Source organism: Thunnus maccoyii, chromosome 14 (genome assembly GCF_910596095.1).
Source record: "Thunnus maccoyii chromosome 14, fThuMac1.1, whole genome shotgun sequence".
In the NCBI taxonomy this organism is placed as follows: Eukaryota; Metazoa; Chordata; class Actinopteri; order Scombriformes; family Scombridae; genus Thunnus; species Thunnus maccoyii.
The window spans coordinates 11,917,695-11,942,966 of record NC_056546.1 but is presented as its reverse complement, the minus strand read 5'-3'; the positions used below and the strand labels follow the sequence as shown (position 1 = coordinate 11,942,966).

At 39.3% G+C, this 25,272-nt stretch overlaps 1 protein-coding gene across 11 annotated transcripts in view; it reads right to left on the bottom strand.

The window, feature by feature from the left end:
- The window catches only part of LOC121911630 (ryanodine receptor 2-like), a 189,332-nt gene that overhangs the window by 76,733 nt on the left and 87,327 nt on the right, over window positions 1-25,272 (bottom strand). For 2 of the 11 annotated variants that reach the window (XM_042433301.1, XM_042433300.1), the window contains exon 1: window positions 11,453-11,689. The exons of 8 other annotated variants lie outside the window; for them this stretch is intronic. The gene's annotated coding sequence lies outside the window, so the exon portion shown is untranslated. Of the gene's footprint in view, window positions 1-11,452; window positions 11,690-25,272 lie in introns of those variants that run through there. One more of the 11 variants, XM_042433299.1, reaches the window with a different exon arrangement.

Here is a 25,272-nt window from a genome sequence, read left to right as displayed (position 1 = left end):
GCTTAAAGTACATTTTGACCATAATACTTCTGTGCTTGTACATACGTCAGATTATGAATGTAAGACTTTTAGTTGTAACTGAGTATTTTTACCCATTTTGAGTGTTTTTACTCCAACCATTGACTATTAATATGATCCTTAAATCACACCTTTTCACTTTTTAAAGGTGTATTTTACCAGTTAAAACAGTACTGAAAGAATATCGCCTTGCATATAATATTATAGGCCATTGCATAAAAAGATTGGAAAGCTAATTGCTTTGGGTTAGATAGATAGATAGATTCTTTATTGTCATTGTATATTAATACACAACGAAATACAGTTTGGCCGCAATCCTCAAGGCAAACATTTTTTAATTTGGGTGATGGCCTATGAGGGTTTGTCTTACTCTACCATGTTGTGATCAGGCTGTTGTCTGCTTGTTACTATTACGAAACACTTCAAATCCCTATAGGAACATTGTACAGCTGTGTCCCTCATCTAATTCTGCCTCAGCTTTCAACCTGTCCAATAAGAGTACCCCACTGTGCAGTAAAACACTGACGATAAAGCACTGAACCAAGTACTTCTTTAGACATGCACTGACAAGATAACAAATTGGAATGAAATTATTTTCATACACTTTTGTTGCCTTAGACTCATGTAAATGTCAGCTGAGGATTTGGCCGGGGGGCTGGGGATATTGTTGGCACGGATTAATTTTCTTCTACAGAGTCACGTGCTGGTTTGAACTCCTTTAAAGAATGGAGCAAATAGACACTCTTACATCTGCTTCAGGGTGAAAACTATGAAATCGAAATTTCAAATAGAGCTGTTCGCTTGACTTTACTTTGAACATGTCACTTTTACTGACGTTCGGTGGGAAATTGGGCCGATGACGACACTACCGCAGGCATAAAGTTACATGAGAGGCAACCTTCAAGCATCATTAAGAGAGCAGGTGGAACAAACAAACTTTGGCGAGGCGGATGACTCAGGTGAATGAGTATGATGAAAACCAGCTGTGTAAACGATTAACTAGTTCCCAACTGTAACATTAAAGTATCAATATTTGACCCCTCAAGCATGATTGCAGCATCTGCTCAAAATTTGATAGTACTGTAAAGGATAAACAGAGGACAGTGTCTTTCCAAAAGGCTTCAAAAAGAGGTACTACAAGATTTTTAATGGGCCAGCCTTCACTCCGAGACGCATATAAAGAAGTACGCAAACACAAACATACATACACACATGGAAGTAGATTTTTTTTTTTTTTACATAAAACGTGTCGGATTTAACAATCCTGGTTACACTTTAAAACCATGGACAAATGCGAACAGTCACAAAATCAAATAAAAAGCTTTGTTGAGAGGTTCCCGTAAAATTGAAAGCACTAATGCCTCTGTAGCAAAGGAACAGCACAACACATCAGACACTAAGCTGGATACAGGTGTGGGATTTTGAACCACAGCACACTATATGTTATGCTTATGGTAATACTGCTGTTTTGCACAGTAGTTTTGCTAAAATCTTATCAAAAACACAGTTGGCAGCGACTCAGCGTAGAAATTAGCTCTAACAAGTTGGCACAGGGGCCCATTCGAAACTCCAAATCCCCTTGAAAAAGCACTCGCTCACCTTTTTAAACTGCATCCCACAAGCTTGGCATTGTGTAAAATCCTCAACAGTGTCCTTTACCTACATCCTGAGCTATGATCCTCTCAGCAGACATAATGGCCAGTCCATTCAGTCTCTCATGTGCCATATGCAACAAAACAAGAGCAAGGTAGTGCAGACACATTGCTGAATGTAGAGGCTACTGAATAATGATGCACAAAAAGCAGGAGGCTTTTTGCGAAGCCGACTCTATGTGATGAGTGTGACTGCACTGGGTATACTGCCTATATTTCTGTCATTTGTCCCAACCCTGAGTTGAAAACGTATTGTCTTACCCCAATGCATGGTCTTTTGTTTCCTCTATTGGAAAAAAAAAACTGTGAAATGAAGAAGGCAGAAAGCAGCAAAGAAGAATCACTTATGTTTGAAAGTTCTTCACCTCAAACCAATCTCTAACTTGATTTGTAGATGGAACTTTTTTTTTTTTTATTACAAAGCCAAAAAAAATGTGATTTAGTCAGGATATGCATTGAAGCTGAGTGCTTGACACACAATTTGACACGCTTCAGATGGGCTTGATGAGCTGTATTACAAGAGCGAGAGGAAGGCAGGCAGAAACAAACAACTGAAGAAAACAAAAAAAGGTGCAGCTGGCATTTTTCATTTGTAATGTGCCACTGCAAAATCCTAAAAGGAACGCCCTTATAAATTCTTTCTGACAGGGACCTAATCACACAGCAGCATCTAATCAAACTTTATGTTGGAGTGATTAGACATTAAACACTTTCAATTTAGTTTTGGAGGTCCTTGTTGTTGTGACATTAGCAGAGTATGATTAATCAGTCATCATCTCAGTCTGATAATGAAAAGGTACCTGCCTACTCACAGGAATATATGAGCCTGAGCAGTGATACAGTATGTACTCAGATTATATGCTTATTGGTACTAAACTGGCCTTTTTCCTTGAACTAACAACAGATGTTTGTATGTCTGTGCCAACATCTGCCACACAAGAAATCCTCATCATGTCTTTAATGAGCAAATGCTCATTTTATTGCCTGGCAGGTGTGACAGTGATCTACCCACTCATCTTTATGCACAACAGCATTGCTTTAACCCTACAGTGTCATTATTCAGTGCATACAGCATGTCACAGTATGTGGTATTCTTTAGGTTCCTTCAGTTTGAAAATTCAATACAATATCCCGCTGACAGACATTGTCGCACTGCATTCAGAACCCATAACTGCAAATTGCATCGTCTATAGTATTGCTTTAATGTTGAGAAATAGCTTCAGTGTGCGTGTCAGACAGTACGTTTGATGACTGGAAGCATTTCAGTTCATTGTGAGTATTTATCCCATTGTAAACTGTATAGTACACATTCTAGACAACATACCTTTTTGTTGAAATAGCAAAGGAAAATGAATGCTGCATTGTTAGGAAATGTAGAAAGTAAACATGCTCTTCTGCAATGTGAAAATGATTAATCAATAACATTTTAATACTTCAACAAGTGACTTGACTTTTAATTTTTTTGTTGTATCTCTTTTTCCCCTGGTGGCATAACTCTTTTTTTCACCCTTACATTTGTTTCTTACTGCCTTCATCTTTCTTTCTTTCTTTTCCCCTTCATCCACAGTAGTAGTTCACCCGTATTTACAGGCGTCTAGTTGCTGCTTTCTAAACAAGAGCTTGTACCAGCCATTTTATTGTGTTATGAAACTGACGCCACTACAAATGTGTCAACAGAGGGTAATTGCAATCTTATTACCACTTGCATAGACCAATCCCTTGGAAAAATTACAGCAGTAGGCCAGCCACAGAGTTTATTACGAGGACTAAACATTCGGCTCATCTGAAAATGTTCATGATTTCTTTTTAGTTTATTGTTACAAATTAGTTAGTTTTACATAAACTTTAATGCTCCGGAGCTGCTGTGGCTGATCTCTTGATAGATCAGTCTGTCGCAGTGGGAAAAATAAAATGTACTGTGTGGTAGGGTTTCATTTACAAATCAATCTTTAATATAATCAATACTGTGTGCAACTACATTAACCAAGAATAATAAATGAGTCATCAACATTAATTGGAACACAGAAACATGTGGCTGAATATTGAGAGTATGAAGCTGGTCCAATCTCAGTCAAACAGCCATCATCATCATAATTTTTTCCTTTCTGTGTGTGTTAAAGCACTTGCTGCTCTCTCAGCTCTGCAGTAACTGGAGCTGGTGTGGATTCACTCTCCGTAAGTGGTTTTTAACGTAAAGTATACATATTTCACCAGCACTCTATCAGTCTCTGTTGTCTCACACCCTGTCATGCTTTCTCACTCTTCCTACGTGTATAATACAGCTCCCTTTTACGATCCATTCCTCCGGACCTTAACTGAAAATGACGGAGGGCAATTTATCACTGATTTATTTGCTAAGAACAGACACAGAGCAGTCATATGTTAGACATGAATCTGAATTCCCTCCAGTGAGGTTTAATTTGTCAAGAGAGCAGAAGTAAAGAGAGTGAGACAGTTTGAGAGGAAAAAAAGGAAATGACACATGACGGAGGGAGAAAGACAGAGAGGGGGAGAGAAAGAGAATGAATGACAGCAGAAAGAAAAGGAGGCGCAGGGAGCACGGCGGAGAAAGTTAAAAGAGAAATAAAGGCACAAAGAAAAAAATAATTCAAAGACAAAGATTACCAGTGCATGAAGTGCAGCGGGGCTTGCATTTGCAAACTGTATGGAAATACTGGTATGTATGGCAGCACTGCGGGCTTTTTCTTAAGTCCAACATTTACAGTTACAGATGACAGATTCAAATGTACAACCACGGAGAGAGTTTATATACCTGAAAGAACTACATAAAACTATAAACATAGCATTGCTGACCTCCACTCTACCTCTATAAATCATCCTTCTTGTCCTGCCCCACACCTGACCTTTGAGCTTTAAGTCACTTGCATTATCTTGATTTGTGTGTGGATTGCTGTGTGCTGAACATACACAATATCCTAAGGTAAACATGGAGCAGCGTTGTTAACAGCCCTTAAGTGAGCACCTTATTGCCACCAATAAGGGGCAGCTCCAGCTACGCTTATGAGAACTAGTAAAAATGTGAGTGATGAGTGTAAGTTTAATACATGTTATGTTAGCCATAAAAGCCACTATTACGTCCGCAAGGCACCATGATTGCAAGTAATATAATCACAAGACAGCAAAATAATCACAAAGTCAATAACAAGTTATTTGCATTAGACACCAATATAATTATGATTAAACCCTTCTCGTGTATTGTGTCTAAATGAATGGCTACATAAAATATATTTCTGCTTAAAATGTCCCAGATGTCAAGCTGCTTACTAAGCCACTGAAGTCTGTCAGTGTCTTTACAAGCACTGTGTCTCTGAGGCTAAGCAGACGCTATGAACATGGGACAACAACAGTAGCTGCCCAGAGAGTGGAGACAAAGCACTCACCTCATAAGGCTTTACTGTAATCGCACCCTCAGGCTGCATGTCAACTTACTGGAGAAACAATGGAAGAAGGGGGAAGAAGCGCAAGGCTGCACACAGCAAACACGGCTGTTTATGGACAATTGAACAGACACTGATTGACAGCTTTCTATCTGATACTGAAATCACCTTTTTTACCAGCACAAAGGCTGTACGGGAAAAACTCTTCAACAGAGACATATAAAGGACAACTAGAGTGAATTCATATTATTGTTTTAATAATTGAACTGGGATGGAAAAGTTTCTGCTCATGTGCTGTCTAAAGATAGACACTGTGCTTTGCTCTGTTGTGGTCTGCATGGCTGTGAAAGTGGATTAAATAGGCTTTAACATCAAGATGAGCTCTAATGAAACCCAATGGGGGAGTTAGCCCGTCTGTTTGGCCAGCTGACTCCTGTAAAATACCCATCACTGTCTCCTATTGCCTGCTCTAAAAGTAGCCTAGCAGTGCCAATCAGTGCACGCTGTGGCCTTGGGGTTATAGTGCTTGATGCTTTTGTTTGGATCATAAAGCAGCTGAAATTGTCTGTTTAATCCTTAATCTTGTGTGTATTTTTATTCAAGCAGCCTCTTTAAGTGTCTTGATAACAGACTGCTGTCTGTGTCACTCTTTGCCTAAGACATCTGTCGCATCGCCTTTGAAAACCAAGAAATAATTAGGTGAAGGGAGGCTGAAATGTCCCATATCCATGTTATTGTTTTAAAATAATAGTTTGACGTTTTGGGAAATATGCTTGTTCGCTTTCTTGCCAGTTAGATGAGAAGATTGATACCATTCATTAAATATGAAGCCAGCCATATATAGCCAGCGGCTGATTAGCTTAAAGAAGGGGAAACAGCTACCCTGCTTCTGTCCAAAGGTATAAAAAAAAAAAATCCACCTACTAGCATCTATAAAGCTCCCTAATTACAAAAACAAAGTGTAATAACTACAAGTTGTCAACTCAACTTTAATTACACAGCACTTTACACACAACACAGCTGTCCTTTACTGCTTTACTGTACAGCACACACAGAGGAAAACAAAAACAAAAGAAGGAAACAAACACAATAGAAGGGAGGAAAAATCAGAGTAAGGACACCCTTTAACCTTTAACTGTGCCTTTTAGGCACAGTTAAAGGTTAATGAGTGGAAGTGCATTTTAAAATGACTCTAGAAGATCTCAAACATTGGGAGGGAGGTGGGTTGGATGGCGGGAGGAAGTGAATTCCATAGTTTTGGGGCAGAGATAGAGAAGGCCCTGTCCTCATAACACTTTGTCCTGGATCTCAGAACAGACAGAAGTTGTCGGTCAGACAATCTCAGTTCTCTGACAGTGTGATATGGGGACGGGAGTTCTGTAATGTAAGAGGGGGCTAAACCATTTAACACCTTGTAGACAAACACCAGGATTTTAAAATCAATTCTGTAGCGAACAGGCAGCCGGGGCAGGGAGGCAAGAATGGGAGTAATGTGCTCTCTTTTTTTTGACCTTGTCAAAACTCTTGCTGCTGCATTCTGAATTAGCTGGAGATGAGATAAACAAGATTGAATGATGCTAAAATAAAACGAGTTGAAGTAATCAAGGCGGGAGGATATGAAGGCATGGATGACTTTCTCCAGGTCAGAAGTACAGAGAATTAATCTGAATTTGGAGATGATGCAGAGCTGCATGAAGCTCAATTTTACTCACTGATTGATTTGTTTGTCAAACTTCAATCCTGAATCGAATATGACTCCGTGATTTTTTGCATGTGATTTAACAGACGGGGCCAATAGGCCAAGATGAGGAGAAATAATGTTGTTTGCTCTGGTCCAAATAAAATTACTTCAGGTTTATTCTCATTGAGCTGAGGAAAGTTTGCAGCCATTCAGGATTTGATGTCTTGAAGAGAGTTATTAAGGTTAGTTAGTTTTTTGTAGCTATTAGGCTCTTGGGTGAGGTAGATACGTATCATCCACATAACAGTGAAAGACTTTTTGAATAATGTGTTTTTGAATAATGTTGTGTTTTTGAATAATATGACCCAGCAGAAGCAAATAGATGGAGAAGAGGATTGGACCAAATAAGGAACCTTGGGGGACACCACAGGAGACGGGGGCTGAGGAAGAAGATGAGTTGCTAATAAAGACATTTAAAGATCTGTTGGATGAATATGAAGAAAACCAGTTTAAGGTAGAACCAGAGACCCCCGCCCATTGGTTTAACCTATGAATGAGAATAGAATGATCTACTGTGTCAACTGAGTAAACAGCTAGAAGGAGGTCATTAGTTATTCTCAGTAATGCAGATTAAGTACTGCGAAGAGCTCTGAAGCCAGATTGGAATTTTTCAAAAATGCAGTTTTGAGCCAGGTGGGTCAACAGTTGGTTAAAAACTACTTTTTCAGGGATTTAAGAAAGAGTTTGGAGATGGGTCTGTAATTACTGAAGATTGAAGGATCTAGATACTGGTTTTTTTTTAAAGTGGCTGGTTTCCAAGGAGCTATTGATAATTCAAAGAATGCTGGGGCCAATGGAGCCAATAATTTATTTGAAGCGTTTAGTTGGAATAATGTTGACAGAACAGGTGGTGGTCTTCACAGAAGAGATAATGTGATAAAGTTCTGATAAAGTGATGGAGTTAAGCGAATTTAGAATTGCAGTGTTTTCAGGGGAGATGGATAGGCTATTTACAGATAGACTAATACTAGCTCTGATGTCAAGTACTTTGTCTCTGAAGAAGTTTAGGAAATCCTCACATTTAGAAACACATGCTTCTAAGCAGGAGGTGGGAGTACACTAAAAAGTACCCTGGGATTATGACAGTTCTTGTCAATAAGATTAGAAAAGTATTGAGCCCTGGATTTTTGACAGCTATCTGATATTTATCCAAGAGATCCTTCGGAATTTGGAATGAGATCTGCAATTTATTCCGCTTTCCACCTCCGCTCTGCCCTTCTGCATGCTCTCCTTATCTCTCGTATTATGCTGCGTTCACATGATTCAGGCAGACGGTAGACAGCAAAGCACATATCATTTTAGTGGACGAGAGCAGGACGGTAAAATTAGGTGAGGCCGGCAGAGAATACCAGCAGCGGTAATGGTAGACGGCATTGCTGTCAAAAGTTAAAATATTTTAACTTTTTGCCGTCCTTCACAATGTAATTTACAACCGGACAAGGAGAAAACATGAGCAATTGGGACAACGACAAGCTAACAATTTTGGTGCAACAGCACCTGGAATTATACGATCAGAGCTTGAAATCCTACCGAGATATTACAAGAACAGCTGACATATGGCAGGCAATCAGCACAGAGGGATACACCAAGTGCACTTCTCCTTTCACTATCTTTGTTGGAAATGTATGAATGGCCTTATGTTTTGGGGGGAATTTAACAATAATTTCAAGTTTGCAATAGAATATTAGGAGAAAGCTGCATTTTATAGCTATGTGCATAACTAGAATAATGACATAAAATAATAGAGACAAAATAATTTTATTTAATATATTTAATACCAATCTTTGTAAACAATACGGTATCACCATAGCAACATAACATCATGCATGTTTCGTTTTGCGATCCTGCCATTTCATCGGACTGTTTATTTGTTTTTCCTGCGCTGTCAAGACGCTGTTGTCTGTCTACCGTCTGCCTGTGAACGCAGCATTAATGTTGTTTTTAGTTTTCAGCCGTGCAACAGAGTCAAGGTTGGCCAAAACAGTACTGTTGAATAGTGAGACAAGTTCCTCACATGAGACAGTGCAGCCTTGATACTGGTGTTGATGGGAGCCTCTCTGTATGCTTCTGCAAACCTAGTTGCACTGGAAGAATTTAAAATGCGGGAGTGGAAGAGAGCAGGGTGGACCGGAGAAGTGTGTGGCAAATCAAGATCAAAAATGATTGCTTTGTGATCAGATAGGTGAAAATCTTCTATCACAGAGTTGGAAATAGAGAGACCTGAGGAGAGAACTAAATCTAGGATATGACCTTTAACATGGGTTGGGCCATTCACAGACTGTTGGAGGATTCAAGTACATTTATAAAAATCACATGTCACGGCTTCGGAGGGACAGCAAACGTGGATGTTGAAATCTCCCAGAATGAGAATATTGACGTATATCGGAGCGATGTGGGAGAGGAGATCAGAGGATTCACTGATGAAATCAATAATGGGCTCAGGGGGGCTGTACACTAGTAGGCAGAAGACAGTCAGGGTGCCATCTATCACAAAAGCCTGAAATTCAAAAGATGAAAAAAAGAGCCTATAGAGATAATGGAGCCCCTGAGCACATTTTTGTGAATTATGGCAACCCTATCACCTCATGCATGTGACCTGGGTTGATGAAAGTGAGAGTGACCTGAAGGAGTGGCTTCAGTGAGAGGGGAGAGGTCATCAGGGGTAAGCCATGACTCAGTGATTAAGAAACAGTTCAGAATTTGGGACATGACAGATAAAAGCTTTGTCTGACAGCGATCTCACATTCAGCAGTCCAAATTTGGAGGGAAGGAGAGGCGAAAATGGAATTATAGTGTGTGAAATGGTAATAAGATTTTCATAATTTACTGAACGGGATACTTTGGAGACAAAATTACGGTGTCTGAGTGTTTGATTGGGATGTGATTTACAGGTAGAGCAGCTAAATGTGAGTTTGACAGTCTATGAGTGGTGAATTTGGCCAGATGTTGCAACCAGCAGAGACTCCTGGTTTTTGTACTGGTTTTTCAAACCTACACTTTGTTTTTTGTACAGATTAAACAAACAAAATAAAACATGTTAATTAGTGAGTTTTAGAGGTGGTAGGCAGACTCGAAATAGCTTGGGAAGTTCCACTAAACACTGCAGCTGCAGTGGCTTATTATCTTTAAACTAACCTTGCACTTATTAAGAAGTAACACTTGGGACTAAAAAACCCAAAAGCATCAGCATCTGTGAACATACCACCAAGGCAGAACCCACGCAGAACAAACTGGTACAGCAGAGGGTAAAAGCGAAGACATTTTCATTCCGCTTGGTGCCATCTACACCTGTGTCACCAGAGCCAGTCAACAATATACTATCCTCCACCCACAGTCCATTTAGGAAAGTCATAACCATGATCAATACGGTGGTAGCGTTGTGCACAACAAAACCATCTATCAAGAGAGGAAAGGCTGAAAAAATATTACTCAACCAATATTGACCGGGGCTCAAACAATACATCAAGCCGTGAAAGCTCTATTGCTGTTCACCTTTCTCTCTCTCTCTCTCGTCCTCTCCTTTGTGCGTCTTTCTCTCTTCTGAATGTCCTCATCTGCGTCTCTCCCCACAGCAGGCAATGGAAAGTCATAATTATCTAAACACATTCCTACTTCACCTTTAACAGACTAGTAACAGACCGTGCATACACCATGACACAGAACTTGACTGCGCTTTTCCCTAACAATGGCTTTGTTGATATATTGATATGAAAACACGCCGGTTGTGTTGATATATGCAACATATTAAAATGCTAAACTATCAAGGTTTACAGCCGTGGTGGAATAGTTTGTGATTCATATACGGCTACTGTATTGTCAAACTCACACTCTGGCTTCTGTGATGAATAACTGCAGCCGTAGACTAAAAGGAAAATATTTGCACCATGGCACAGATGCCATTCCCTCTGCTCTTACTCATTATCCAACACAATGTCAAAGTACCCCCAGGTCACTGAGAGGGAACATTCCTTCACATTGCCATCTATGGGCATCATAAATAAATAGTCACCCCAATTCATGAAAGCCTTCCACTTTCCATGTAAGGACACTATTAATTTTCTCTGTCTACAGCTATGCAATAACATTACATCTGATCACCAAAATAATAATGTGCCACAGCAGGGAGAGTACGCACAGACGACTGCCCCTTTTTGGTGATGAGGTTTTTTTCCTGTGATGGATAAACTTTCACTTTTGGTAATCACAGCACAAAAGCAATTATTTTTTTCGCTTTTTTAAAAAAAAAATCAACTTGACTAGAGCATATATGCTTGAGAAGCCACGTCGCCTTTTTCGAAAGAGAGGCATCTGAAGAGTGCAGAGCGCAGAGGGCTGGGCAGGGATGCTGAGCCGGCCAGCGGGGGAAAAAAGCAGCAGCAGCACTTGTTTGCCAAACTTGCATTTCAACAAAAGCACATCTAATAGAAGCCCGAACTAATATCCTGAATACAGTTTAAGCGCTTTGGAGACATGCGCAAGAAATCAATAATATCCTGTGCTGTCTGCAACTTCATTGTGCACTGTTGTGCGGCGAAAAACGTGCCAAAAATAAGCAGCAGTGAATCGGATCTGAGAGTAGAAGACTGAAATACTTTGACAAAATATTTCCAAAACTTTCTTCTTTTTGTCTTATCCCCACCTACCTCATATCATTCACTGATGCGCGGGGTCAAAAGGAGTACAAGTAGATGGGAATAACCGGGAAATCCAATCAAACTTGTCTCGGGTCCATGTTTGGCACAGCAGCAGAACGGCAGTCCAATGTAGTCACATCAGAAGCGCTAACTGTACGCAGCTAACGAGGCTCGACACCTTCTGCCATCACCGAGCCGTAGATTGGACGGCAATGAGAGGAGCACCGCGGGATCTCCATGGGCGCACGGAGAGACACTGCGTCAGGATTGGTCAGAGCGGCGGTGACGCACCGGCAGGTGGCACACCCGTCGAATAAAAAAAGTCTGAGATTCATTCATTGATAATAGCTCCGGAAAACTATAAGAGCTCAACTAACACACTGGCTGATTTAACCGAGAAACAGACTCTAAGGGAGTCATCATAAAGTGTGAGGTTTTCATGCTTGTAAGCATCTTGTCATCCTCATTTCATCTTTGTCTCACTATATGTTTAGTCTGTGCTATTTTTTCCGTTTTAATAATGGGACAGTCTCATCAAACAAAGCTTCAAGCTGTTTAATTTGGCACAAAAATACTGGGCTATTTCATTTGGCACAAGCAATGTCCCGTCTTGTTTTCTAATTGCAGTCTGCTTCCAGAAATGACTCTGCTGCAATTTCATAATACAAAACTCAGTTTTTCTCTGCAAGCAAAAAATCTATTTTACACACAATAAAGCGAACAAAATAGCTCCAAATTATGTATTTCTTGGACAATGAATTATATATTTTTTAACCATTTCTAGAGCATCTCTCAAAAAACTTAAACAGAGAGGGAGGTGGAGGAAACAAGGGACAAAAAGCATGAAATAGAAACGCAGTATAGCAGAAAGCAAGCAAAGACGTAGTCTGAGGACAGCAGCACACACTTACACATCAATAAAATGGAGGAAACTTATGAAGGTGTTAAATCAGAGCTGAAAAAAAATCAAATTGTTTATTTCACCTAGTGTGGGAAAAAAACAAGGCAAGTGGAAACGGAGTGTGTTTTGACACTTGCCTGAGTGTAATTCAGGGAGCCAAAGCAAATGTTTTAATAATTTTTTCATAAACACAAATAAGGAGTGAGTGGTAATCCTTGGAGGAATGTGTAAGCCAATTACGGCTGGTTGCAGGGACTTGTGGAATGAAGCCTCAGAGCTTCCTGCTCAGACTCACTGCAGACCCTCAGACCACATTTCCTGTTCCCTGTGCACGAGCAATATTTCTATGAAAATATAGGATATTGTGCCGACTTCCTCCAACATTTACATTACTCTCAGCTTCCTAATGCCTTCTAGGCTATTTGACACTGTGTGTGTGTGTGTGTGTGTGTGTGTGTGTGTGTGGTGTGTGTGTGTGTGTTTACTTTCCCAGCAGTGCCTGCCTGCCTCCTGTGAGTGGAGAACTGGCTCTTTCCATCTGGATGCTGGTGTAGATGTGTGCATAGACTTACATAATACAGTGTCTGCTGTGAGAAAGACAGCTGCTGATCTGGTTAGTTAATGTTCAGGAGTTCATGTTGGGTGTGCTGTGTACTCTCCTATAGCTTTGTGGATATTTGCTGATCCGCTTGCATTAAAAGAATCTTAAAGCATCTTTAATCTTTAAGCATACTTTGCAGAGATAAAAAGCAGGGAACCAAAAGACAAATAAATCAAGATAGAACAAGGACAAATATTGATATAAAAGCCAATTTATTTCATTTCAATGTTGACTGTAGCCAAGCTGATACAGCAAACATTGCAAATGAAGGCTGCAAATGACATCTGGGATACTGGGGATAACCTAAAGCACAGTGATCACTACATTATATAAACCATACCTGGAGTGTCAACAGCATGCTAATAGAAAAAAAAACCTATAATAAAATGAAGTGGGAAATCAGTAAGATATATAGTTAGTCTGGTGCCAGCATTTATTTTTCAAATCATGAATAATAAAATGGCAAAGAGAAACGCAGTCAGTGGTTCTGGACCAGCACACCTGCTATGTGGGGCACACACTCTAAGCTGAGCCTCAACATTCACCTTCCTGCAATTTCACACTGTCTGATTCCTCAAGAACTGCATGAACACACTGATAACTGAGTCACTGTAGCCCACTGGTCTACAGAGACAGTTTTCACTTCATAATGGCCTCTTCCATCCAACTCCCTCTCTCGAAAGTATTAACGAAATACCTGATTACAAAGAACTAATGTGGAAACCTTGAAATTAATTTTTACTTACTTAACACCCGAACAAATCTTTTCTCCCTGCTGAAACTCAGAGCTGGATAGCCTCTAACTAAAAGCTTCTCCTATTCTGATCTCATCTACAAAAGATTTGCCCAGAAGGCGTACTGCAGGACAAGCGGCGCTGACAACTGCAAGGTGAACATGTATTCAGAAAAAACAAGTGTTTGCAGGAGTGACCGCACACACAGCCCATCAAATGATAAAGGATCTTATTCTACTGCGGACACTTGTGATTTATTTTATCTGGAAGTATTTAAATCCAATGCAGAGGAATGTTTAAAACATAAACATAGATTCAACAACTCATTCGTCTTGACTAGATCCTGTATAGTGAGCAAACTACGTCTTACTTGTGTTTTTGGAAAATAACAGCACATCAAACGGAGAGGACTGATGACCATAACTTTGGCTGCGAACAGCATTGTGGTTAATGGGAAAAGACTTAAGACACTGCTGCCAGTATAACGGCAAATCTAATTTCTTCATAGCCGTGTCTCAGCTGAGTTCTGAGTAGCGTATACTCAGTTTTTTGCACATCAAGGCTACATTCAGACGGATCATTAAAGTATGACAATTTCTTATTTGTGCATGGGTGACAGCATTTGATGGAAAAGATAACCAAACAAAAAAAAAAGTTTGACTAGAAAAAACTCTCCAAAGCCTTACAATGCATTGGATAGGCTCTATTTCATTGTAACAATTTATTTTTGATTTGTTCTTTACAAAAATAATAAAATAATAAGTTTCAGCGGGAAAAAAAGAAGAATAAAAGTCATGGTATAAAAACATCATGCATCACTGCTCCGAATCATGAAATGTTTTATAAAACCACAGTTGTGGTTATTCAGGGTTATATTCAGAGAAAATACTGTCTGCTTGATCCTACATGTCTGATTTTACAGCATGAGTAATTTCCACCGAAGATTACAGCTCAGACATACTGTTATAAAGCTTTAAAACCGCATGTTGGCAAATATTCCTGGAAAAACACATCAGCACTGATTAACAAATTATTACCACTAAGAAGTAATCATCACAGTTTTAAATAAGCTTTTCTCAATATGCACACAAGCAACATTCCCAGAGAGAAACATTAAAACTGTCTATTCTCATAGTTTGACACTAAGACATGTTGAAAATCAACCCGTCTTTGATTTTCTGGAGGGTTTTCCAATTTAGAATGCACTTTTTTTTTTTCTTGAAAAATAATTGGAAGCTGACAACCTAAGGGGGCTTTCTCTTTGTGCACAGTTTCTGTGTGTATGTGACTGTCTAGTGTCCTTCTTTGACATGTGCAATGAGATATTAGCATCTGAATACCAATGATGTGTTGAATTATCAAGCAATTCCGGCGCTACATTGCTCTCTCATCTCCTTCCTCTCTTCCCTCCAACTTCAACTTTCATTCTCACAGTTTTTCTTACCTCAAGCATACACATTCAGTCTTTTCCCTTTTATAGGCATCTCTTCATTCCCCTCTTCCCATGAATAAAAAGCTTAATCCTCTCACTGTGTCCAAAGAATTCTGCATTTTTGTAGACATTTTAGCGCTGACCTTGATCACAGCCTGACTTGTCATCTCCACTGTCATCCCTTTCCTTTAGCAAGTTGTTAGCAGAATATAAGCCCAGTCTCTCCCTGTGTCCCTGCATAACTTATTTGCCATATGGCCTGTCAACAGGATTCTGAGTTCTTTGCCATGAAAAGCTCTTTAAAGTGAATATTTCTTCGTAAAATATCTGGCTGCAAGTTTCATACCAACTCAGACGAGCAGAAATCACTGGAAACACAAACAGACATTGCGGTGGATCAAAATGTTCCTGGTCTGGCTTGAGTATTGAGTCTCAGCGTTACAACTATGGGAAAACCACGGGGAGGGCAATCAGTTGGTAATCGCACAGAGGTCAACAGCCTGTAGTTAGAGCTTGCGCTTTGTTGTGACAAAGAGTAATCACAATCAAATAGATAAAGTGCTTCTTTCAGTCAGGAGAGGTGACAAATGCTGACTAATGGCTGGAGTAAATCAAATTTCCACTTAGCTCTGACTCACTTATGGATTTTGGTTCTAATTGAAACTAAGAATAAAGACACTCCTTAAGTGACATCAGTTGAGATATGGATTTAGAAAATGTGTGTGTAATGAGGAGAGAAATAGCGGATGGATCATGGTAACAGATGAGAGAAATGACACAAACTCATTACTTAAATTACAAAAACATTTTAAGGAAGATGTTACTGAATGTGTGCAATCTAATGATCACTATCTGAATTAACCTGAATTTTATGGTCAATGGATAGATCTTCTTGCGTTTTGTTTCGTTTTTGTTTTATGAGTCCTGCTTCTGCAGTTTAACATCTTCAGTCTTTACACACCTTTCACTGACATACACTCCAGAGATTCACTGCATTTCCGTTAAGCTGGAAGAGACAGATTGAAAAACAGACTGGTCACAATCAAAGCAGCAACAGCAGATAAGTTGTTTCCCAGTGTCTCATCACAGTGGATTTAACACTTCCCACAATGCAACTACCCCTGCCTAACTGGACACACCTCCAGTTTGTAATATTCCTGCTTATTCCAACATTATGCAACAATTTTCACTGGCTGTGTAGTCCTCTTTGTGACAAGAAAACTGATCTTCATGCATTAAACTGGTGGACTGCTCCTTTAAAACGTGAACAACTCTGAGTTTGTCCATTGAATTTCCACTTCCTGTTGTCAGTGCGACACGTTGATCCACAGCCATCAGATAATTTGAAATCTTCTTAATAACCACATGCTGTTATTGTCAGACTCAAGGTGAAGCTGTCACCACCAGTTCATTGTGATGCACGTTGCTCAGTGTCCTTCACCGAATCTCACATATTCTTCTCAATGACATCTGATTCAGTTAAAATGACTGCTAAAGCGCAATGAGCAGAAACTCTGTTTACGAAAAAGCATCAATGAGAAGCAGCGTACAAAACAGACAGACAGACACTGCAAGCTGACAAACACAATCAGTCACCCCAGACTGGGCTGTTTTTCCCCATTTCTCGATTGTCCCATCTGTCACTAGTCAGCAGCTATTCAGTAAGAACAAAAGTCAGATTGTCAAGGGTTTTAATTACGCTGAAGGCATTAGCTAATTAATTATCACTATCAGTGGTATGGAACATCCCTTTAGATAAAGAAACCGAATCTAATTATCTTGTGACCTCTCTCTCTCCCCTCAGTAAGCTCCTCAGGAAGTGTACAGTCAACACACGACACACATGAACTTGAAAGTCAAACATTAATACTCTGCAAAATTTCACTGCAGAATTCTGCAACGAATCGTGTTTGCTGGCGTTCATTGTCTTGCAAACACACAGGGGATAGACTGAAGCTTTTCCATGCTTGAGATAACTTACCAGCAAGGCTCAGAGCCTTGACAGACACAGTTGGACTAATTCCTCCTCCAGCCACAAAAACAGGGCTTCCCCTACATCCAACAACACAAAGCCAAATTGCATGAATCACTTATTTGTATCAGTATGCCATGAACCACTTGCTCACCATATGCTGCTTTGTCTCTCCTCCCTGAGTCCCAGCTACGCTCCTTTCCTAATGATTTACCAACTGCGCACCTGTTTAGTCAAATGCTGATCTCCCAATATTCATAAATGAAAGGAACCCAACGGGGGTTTTACTGGGTACAGTTCAAAACACAATCACTCATGGGGCGTGTGTGTGCATGTGTGATAAGGAAAGAGAGTGTGACAGTGAGAAAACAAGTGAGAGAAAAACAATGAGTAGAAGGATGGATAGCAATGGAGTTTTAAAAACCCTTATATGTACTGCATAATAGCTGAACCTCAAAGGCCAAAATGAAGGTGCTCATCCTTTTTGTCTCCTGAGCAGATTCTTGGCTTGGTCTCTCATTTTGAATTGGACATCCAGATGTCCAGATGTTAAAAATCTCAAAGAGATTTAAAGGATGGGAGAAATAATCATGGTAAGCAAAGGCAAATAATGGGATGCAATGCAATAACGAATTAGTGCGTGTGTGCTGCCTGCCCACACATACAGTACTCATCTGCCTGCATGTCCACCTTTAAGCAGCCAAATTTATTCTGTTTATCTCTTTGCACTTATACAATCAGGTTAAATGCTGATAAATATCCTCCTCCTCCTTCTCAAAACTCTGAAGAGAGACCACATCTGGTCTTGGTTGTTAGACTCATATTAGCTCTTCATGCAGGGCTAATCAAAAGCCATCCCAGACGAGCTTACGGGATAATGCTGGATCATACTGTGGTGATGGACTGGGAGATGAAGCTCCGCTAACAGTTCATCACGTCTCATTAACTCATAAGGAGACATCCACAGACACCGTGATATTTGCATTCTGCTGACATAAAGCAGAATCTACAAGAGGTAAGACGTGATACTCTTGACACAAATGCACAAGTGTACATTGCAATAGCATACTGCAGCAACACTATGACAGTATAACAAAATTTAAAAATGGGTGTATAGCTCAAGAGCATGTTTGAATCCTTTTAGGAGCCATGCTAGTGGCTCTGTGAGGCTGTACAGCTTGGAGCAGAATGCTAACGTCAGCATGTCAACATTGACAATTCTACATGCTGATGTTTTTCAGGTATGTTTGCTGTGTTCACCATTATAGTTTAGCTGCTAAGGCTGATGGGAAGGACATTAGTTTTGCAGGTTTTTTGTCATAAACCAAAGCATTGGACAAATCAAAATTTTGACATGGTGATGGCGTCGTTATTATGGAACATGAATGTCTGAAGCAAATACCCAGTCTATAAAATAGTTGTCCAAACATTGAAACAATGAAAATGTCAAAAAAAAATGTCAACCTGATGGTGGCTTGAGAGAAGTCAGGGGATCACGAAAGTCAGTAGGATTCGTCCACTGGGAACCATACATATCTGTACCAAATTTCATCGAAATCCATCAAATAGTTGTTGAGATACATCAGTCTGGACCAAAGTGTCCACTGTCATCACTTCAGCCATGACGCTAGTGTGTAGAAAAACATTGTAATTCATCTAATTTCTTCAAAGGTCTAAAAATTTCACCCAAAAAGCTTCTGTGTATGCATTGCACTAAACATACTGTATATCCTGTTGTATTTTTTTTTTTTAAATCATTGTTATTCATGAAGATTTTGCACCTTTTCTATTAAACCTAGTGATGCCTAGAGGTGTCTCAGTTGACAGTCTTCATTGAAAAATCATTCAGTACCGCATACTCATGTTTCCACTATGTATCATGGTAAAAATGACTCAGGCAGAAAGACATCTCATAGCGGAGGGAGTGCTCCATTCCAGTTAACCATGACAGGCAACATAATACAATAAACATACTCACAATTTCAGGTTATTAAAGTTGACAGACTGTTTATCATATCCCTCTGGGTGATAAACAGAGAGAGAAGGGAGTGGAGAAGATAGAGAGGAAGATGAAAAACAACAGAGAATGTAAGTTATTCTCACTCTACAATGTCATCAGCCTCTTTGCATTTTACAACAGTGATTATGTGTAGACGCTATTCTTTAATTCATTGTAGATGACATGAGAGACAGCTCTCTAACAAGGTGAAGACACTCAACTCAAAGTGTTTACACATTTGAACTATCTGCAAAGGCCAAGAGCTCTCTCTTTCCTTTAATATATCAAAATAGGTTTTTCTAGTTAGCTACACTGGAAAATATTACTAGCGGGTCTTTCCTCAAGTAATTCCCTCAACAGCATCCACCCTTCAGATTATATAGATTTGATTTATAAAAGATTTCAAAGGCTCCAACCAAAGTTAATTAAGAAAGTAAATTAAATAAAGAAAACATCCTAAGCATATAAACTGTAAGTTCCACCAAACTGCTTTTTTGTCTTAAATATTGAATGAAAATAATGGTGGATTTTCATTTGTTTGTAGCTTAATCAGGCCAATGTTTATACTATTAAGACAAAGATAACATGCAACAAATGTCCCAGGTCAGATTCAAACCCCGTAACAACAAGCATGTGACTTTCCCTGTAGCCCAGGAGGCTGCATCAGGACCAACTATTCCTCTACACTCACCAATTAACTGAACAGTACAAGGAGCCTCAAACTAACTCTAAATTGGAGGCAGGCCTGGTATGTGACAATTCTGTTTATTTGTTATTTTCTCGTTTTCACAGATTTTGCCATCATGACAACTGTGTTCAGATTTCTACAACAAACATCACCGTACAAAGCTAGCACCAGTACCTGAATACAGAAAACTAATTAAAACAAGCCTATTTTTACCCACATTGCGAATCCAAATTTTCATCCAATTTTGCAATTATCCGTTCCCATTTATCTCCCACCTGGCATCATACACTTATCAACAACAGACAGTTAACACAGCAGTGTGTCCACCAATGTAGTCAACCCAAGGTTTTAAAGAGTTACTGCACACTAAAATGTGTTTTTTGAGCTGTAAACTAAATTATATGACTGTACTGTGATGAAACACATCAATGCTGGTGTTAATATTGACATCAAATCAGCATTTGATTGGTTGAAAATGGCTCAACCTGTCATCTGCTGTTTATAATCAGCCCTGAAAAGGCAGGAGGTTGGCAGTTCTCTACGTCATGAAATTCATTTAAGTGGTAGAATGATAACACCCAACTCCCCCAACCCCATGCACAAGAAGAGCTACTGGCAGCCACAAAAATAACAGAAATCCTCCTCGCATCTCGCCCTGTAGCTCATCAGCTCTCCAGCTGTCTGTTCCTGCAGTTATCAGGTGGTAAAAGCTTGTTTTAAAATCTTAAATTGCTGTGTAACCGGAGCTCCGCAAAAATTGCATGTCAGCTGAACTTGTCCTCTGCAGGGCAGAACTGCGGAGCTGCGGTCGGACAGGTTCAGTAACGGCTCTGGTTACACTGCAATTTAACGTAAACAAGATTTTAGCAGCTGATAACTGCAGGAGGAGTAACAGAGCTGCAGGATGAGACGCGAGGAGGATTTTTGTTGTTTTTGTGGCTGCCAGCTCTGACTTCTGGTTCGTTTAAATGTCGCTGCACTGTTTGTGTTCCTCTCATTATTATTATTATATGTCACTGTGGCACATTTTTCAAAATTATGCAGTAAGTGGAGCTGGGCTCAGATCTAGGAGTGTGGTTACACTTTAAAAATAAATGAATTTAAATTAAATGATCACTTATGTTCCAGCAACTTATAAACCATCAACTCTTACTAAAAACAAGCAGTATCTGCTTTACATTTATATATGATTTTAAATTCAGAACTATAGATTAAACACACAAAAGAAACTTTTACGGTGACTCAACAAAATCCCATCCCCCGCTTCTTCAAACATGAAGAAAAATGGCAGTCAGGAAAATAAACAAAGACAAATAAGGATGTTCGCTTTGTTCACAAAATGAACTTCGTTAATGGCTATAACAAAGCATATAAGAAAGTACAGTATGAGAGAAATATTTAAAACCAAATTGCAGATAATAACTGATGTTGTAATAATAGCTTAATCCCCATTATTTAAACTAGTGTAACTTGAATAGATGAATAAACGCATGAATGACTATAATCCTTGCATTGAGTCAGCTGACTAAATTTTACTTTAATTGATATTAATATGATGGAAATGTGTCAGATTTAGCCAAAAGGCTCCATTTTCATCTGCAGTCTCCGAGCAAGTTGATGTTATACAAACAAGACGTACAAAAAGCAGACAAAACAAAATCAAAGCACATGTGAGATGATACTACATAAATGAATGGAAACTAAAGGTCTATTTTAAGTCTGTGCCTCTAAAGCATTTTCACATCTCTCAGGTGACTGTAACAAAGCTGCACTTTGGCTGCCCCTCTTTAGACACATCCTCCTGAAAGCCTATGTGTATCTGTGTTTGTTTTCATCACTTGGTGGGGACCATACCATGTCAGCATGGTCACAACTTTGCAAAACTCAACATCTTGGTTGCCTCCAAAATATAATTCAATGAAAAGGAAGGTAATGATGCATTCTGTGTATGCATATGTGTGTGTGCCAACATTAGCACCACTTTGTCACTGTGCCAGGATCCTGATGTGTTCACAATCACACCTCGGTGTTACTGGTTCTGCATTGAAGACTGCCAAGATACTGTCACCGCTGAGAGGACAGACACAGCATGTGGCACAGGTGCAAATAACATCTGGGAGCGAGAGTACCCATAAAGAAAAGAGAGACAGACGGAAAGACAGAAATAGACTTAGACATCCACACACTCATGCCCAGTCTTATCTTTCTGACACGACTTAAAATACGATAATTATGCAAAAACAAAACATAATTTTGAAGGAAGTGTGACAGCACTGAATATCAGATGTATTTTGAAGAAGACTCTTGCCGCACACAAAACTGAAATGTTCTCCAAAGTCCTTTATCCTCCCGATTTAGGATTTGCCGATCCAACGGACAGAACTAACCACCTCATTAGTTTGACAGCTCCCTTCACTGCTGGCATCCACCAGGGAGTTCTTGGTTTGCTACCACAAAAGTTATCAGGCCACAGTTCGAAGCAGCCACATCCCTTCTGAACATGATGCACTCCCCAACCTCCTTGTGGATGCAGGTAAAAAAAAAAGGCTCAGTTTGTCAGAGTTAAAGACCTTGCAGACAGGGTCATTACCAGTTCACCTTCACTGCATGGAAGATTTTTCCAGGTCTGTTGGGCAGCTGTCTGCACTTGAGCTTTGGCTTAAGATGTTCAGGTACGAGGTGAACTAGCTGTTAACTCATGGACAGTATTTTATTCCCCCTAAACTTCATACAATCAATGAAATCCATAAAACACTAACAAATTATGGTCTCAAAAATTCCTGCTATTGTCTTTGATTGTACTTGATTGCCTTACATCGTCTGGGTGTTCGTATTATTGTGTCCAATTGGTTTTAGAAAAGTGGAAATGCAAAGTATCAGAATTGCACATGAACAAGCTTGTGTGAAGCACTTTAGCTGGTGTTAATTTAAAAAAATATTTGTTTTTAATGTTGAATTCTATGAACAAATCTAAAAATTTCTCTCTTTGAAAAACTACAGATGAATGATATCACCGAACAACTACAGTCAGATCCAATCCATGGATTCTATCTGGAAGGGCATCTGAAAAATCAATGATTCATGTGTCTGGACTTTTTTCAGACAAATGCAGACAAAACTGAGATAAGTGTCTTTGGTGGAAAAGAAGGGAGTCTGAAAGTTAGCGCTCATCTAAACTCTCTGTCTCTGAAAAGCAAAAACCAAGTCAGAAATCTTGGTGTAATCTTGGACTCAGAATTAAACTTTCACAGCCACCACAAATCATTTTAAAACAACAAGAATCAGAAGATTGATGTCCAGGCATGACCTAAGAGAAACTAACCCATGCTTTCATTCCCAGCAAGTTAGATTAGCTAATAGTGTTTTCTCGGGTCTCTCCACGAAAAGACTCTCAAACACAAGTCCTAACAAAGACCTAGAGAACTGAACACGTCACACCAGTTCTCAGGTCTGAACTGGCTTCCAATGTGTCAGAGAATAGAGTTTAAAGTGTTGCTGCTTGTCTATAAATCTCTCAGAGGCTTAGTACTAAAATACATCTGACTGTCTTTTACCATATGAACCCTCAGGGCCTCTCAGGTCATCGGGTAGAGGTTTGCTAACAGTTTCCAGAGTGGAAAGTAAACACAGAGAATTGATTTACTTTGCACCACAGAGCTGGAACAAACTTTCAAAGGAAATTAGACTTGCTAATTTGACCATCTTTAAATCCAGGTTCGAAACTTTCTACACTGCCTTTGACTGAATCTTAAGTATCCATACATCCATGCAAATCCTATATCTGTGTCTCTGTTCTTAACTTTTGAATTTCCTTTAGAATGTTTCTTTTTTTATTTGCATTTTAATATTTTTATTCAGTTTTCCTTTTTTTAATGTTCTTAATACATTATGTAAACCTCTATGAATTGCATTAGTGTATAAATGTGCTGTACAAATAAACTTGCCTTGCCTTACCTTGAGAATTAAATATATTCCCCTACTACTGTGAGCAACACTGAGTTGAGTTTCAAAAACACAGAAATATAAAGCTACTAAATTAAACAACTAACTATTAAACTGCTCTGTGTGCGCACTTCTGTGTGTGTGTGTGTGTGTGTGTGTGTACACCTTAAATAAACAAAATGTCATAAACAGGCAGGGTGAAATGTTTGTGTTCCTTATTGGAAAGACGAAGGGTTGTGACGTGTTTGATGCTCACTCTAAATTGGGCTGGGTGAGGAACTAATTAGTGCTACATAGAACGGTTAAAATTCTCATCTCCTCCTGTGCCAATCATCATAATGCAATTTTAGCTGACAAATAAGTCCAATTTACTGGGACAATTAAAGTAGCTAAAATCAGAAACTAGGTTTGAGCCCCCTCTTTTCCACCCCCACTGATAATATGTGTATCAATTTCCTTTTTTTTTTTTTTTTTTTAGAGGAGAAATCAAATGAATAAACCTCTACCTCAGCCACACTGTGTGTTATGAGTCCTAGTGCTATCCACTTACACAGACAGAAGAGCTAAAGGACCAAGACAGTGAGACACAGTTGAGGGAATCACAATTGGATCCAAAATGATTGCTTTGGAGATGAGCAGCCACAGGATCAAGGTAACGGAACAATTCCAGTAACAAAGTAACTGTCTGTCTGAAGCTTATTTACACCATACAAAGGATCTAGATAAGAAAGAATAGTGAAGTGTGTGTGTGTGTGTATGTGTGTGTGAGATTTTGTAGGAGTGATAGAGACAGGAAGGGGATAGATCCTATTAGAATGGAAAGCTGACAATGAAAGGCAAGTGTTCAGGCCAGATAATAAAAGCAATCAATAAAAGTTTGTATGCCGGTGTGGAAGTGTCACACAGCTAACCAGACTGAGTGACTACACTCTTCAGCTACCTCTTCATGGTTTGAAAAGGCAATTCCTCCACCTGTGCACTGGAGCAAATAGACCAATATTCATGTGCAACTGTGGCTTAAATTTTTTTTAGTCACGCTAGCTCAGTCTCGGTTGGTCAGTCCACTAATTTGGTTCAGACTGAAATACCTCAACAACCATTGGATGCATTGCTCTGAAATTTTGTACAGACGACAGGTGCTGTATGACGACCACACTCAAGTCTCTGTTTTCCACAGGAACAATATGTATATCATTATTCATAATGGATTGGCGTTGACCATTTATGATTAATTCTGGGGGCATAGTGGGCAGGATATAAGGCCAAGTGCACACATTTTCAAGTTGATTGTGATTTATAAGAGGAAAACTGCTTGCAGACAATTTATAAATCTAATTATTTTTGTGCACACATTAACTTTTGGTATAGATCATACACACAAAGTTCAGCAATTGGTTTTCTATGAGATCATTAATCTCAGTAAATAAACAATAACAGTCATCTTATAAAACACTTACTGCTTTGAAATGTACCTGAGGCTACTATTAGGCTACTGGAAATATCACTCATAAAAGTATAATATTTTAGTCTTTGTCTAATTATTAATACATAAGAAGAATT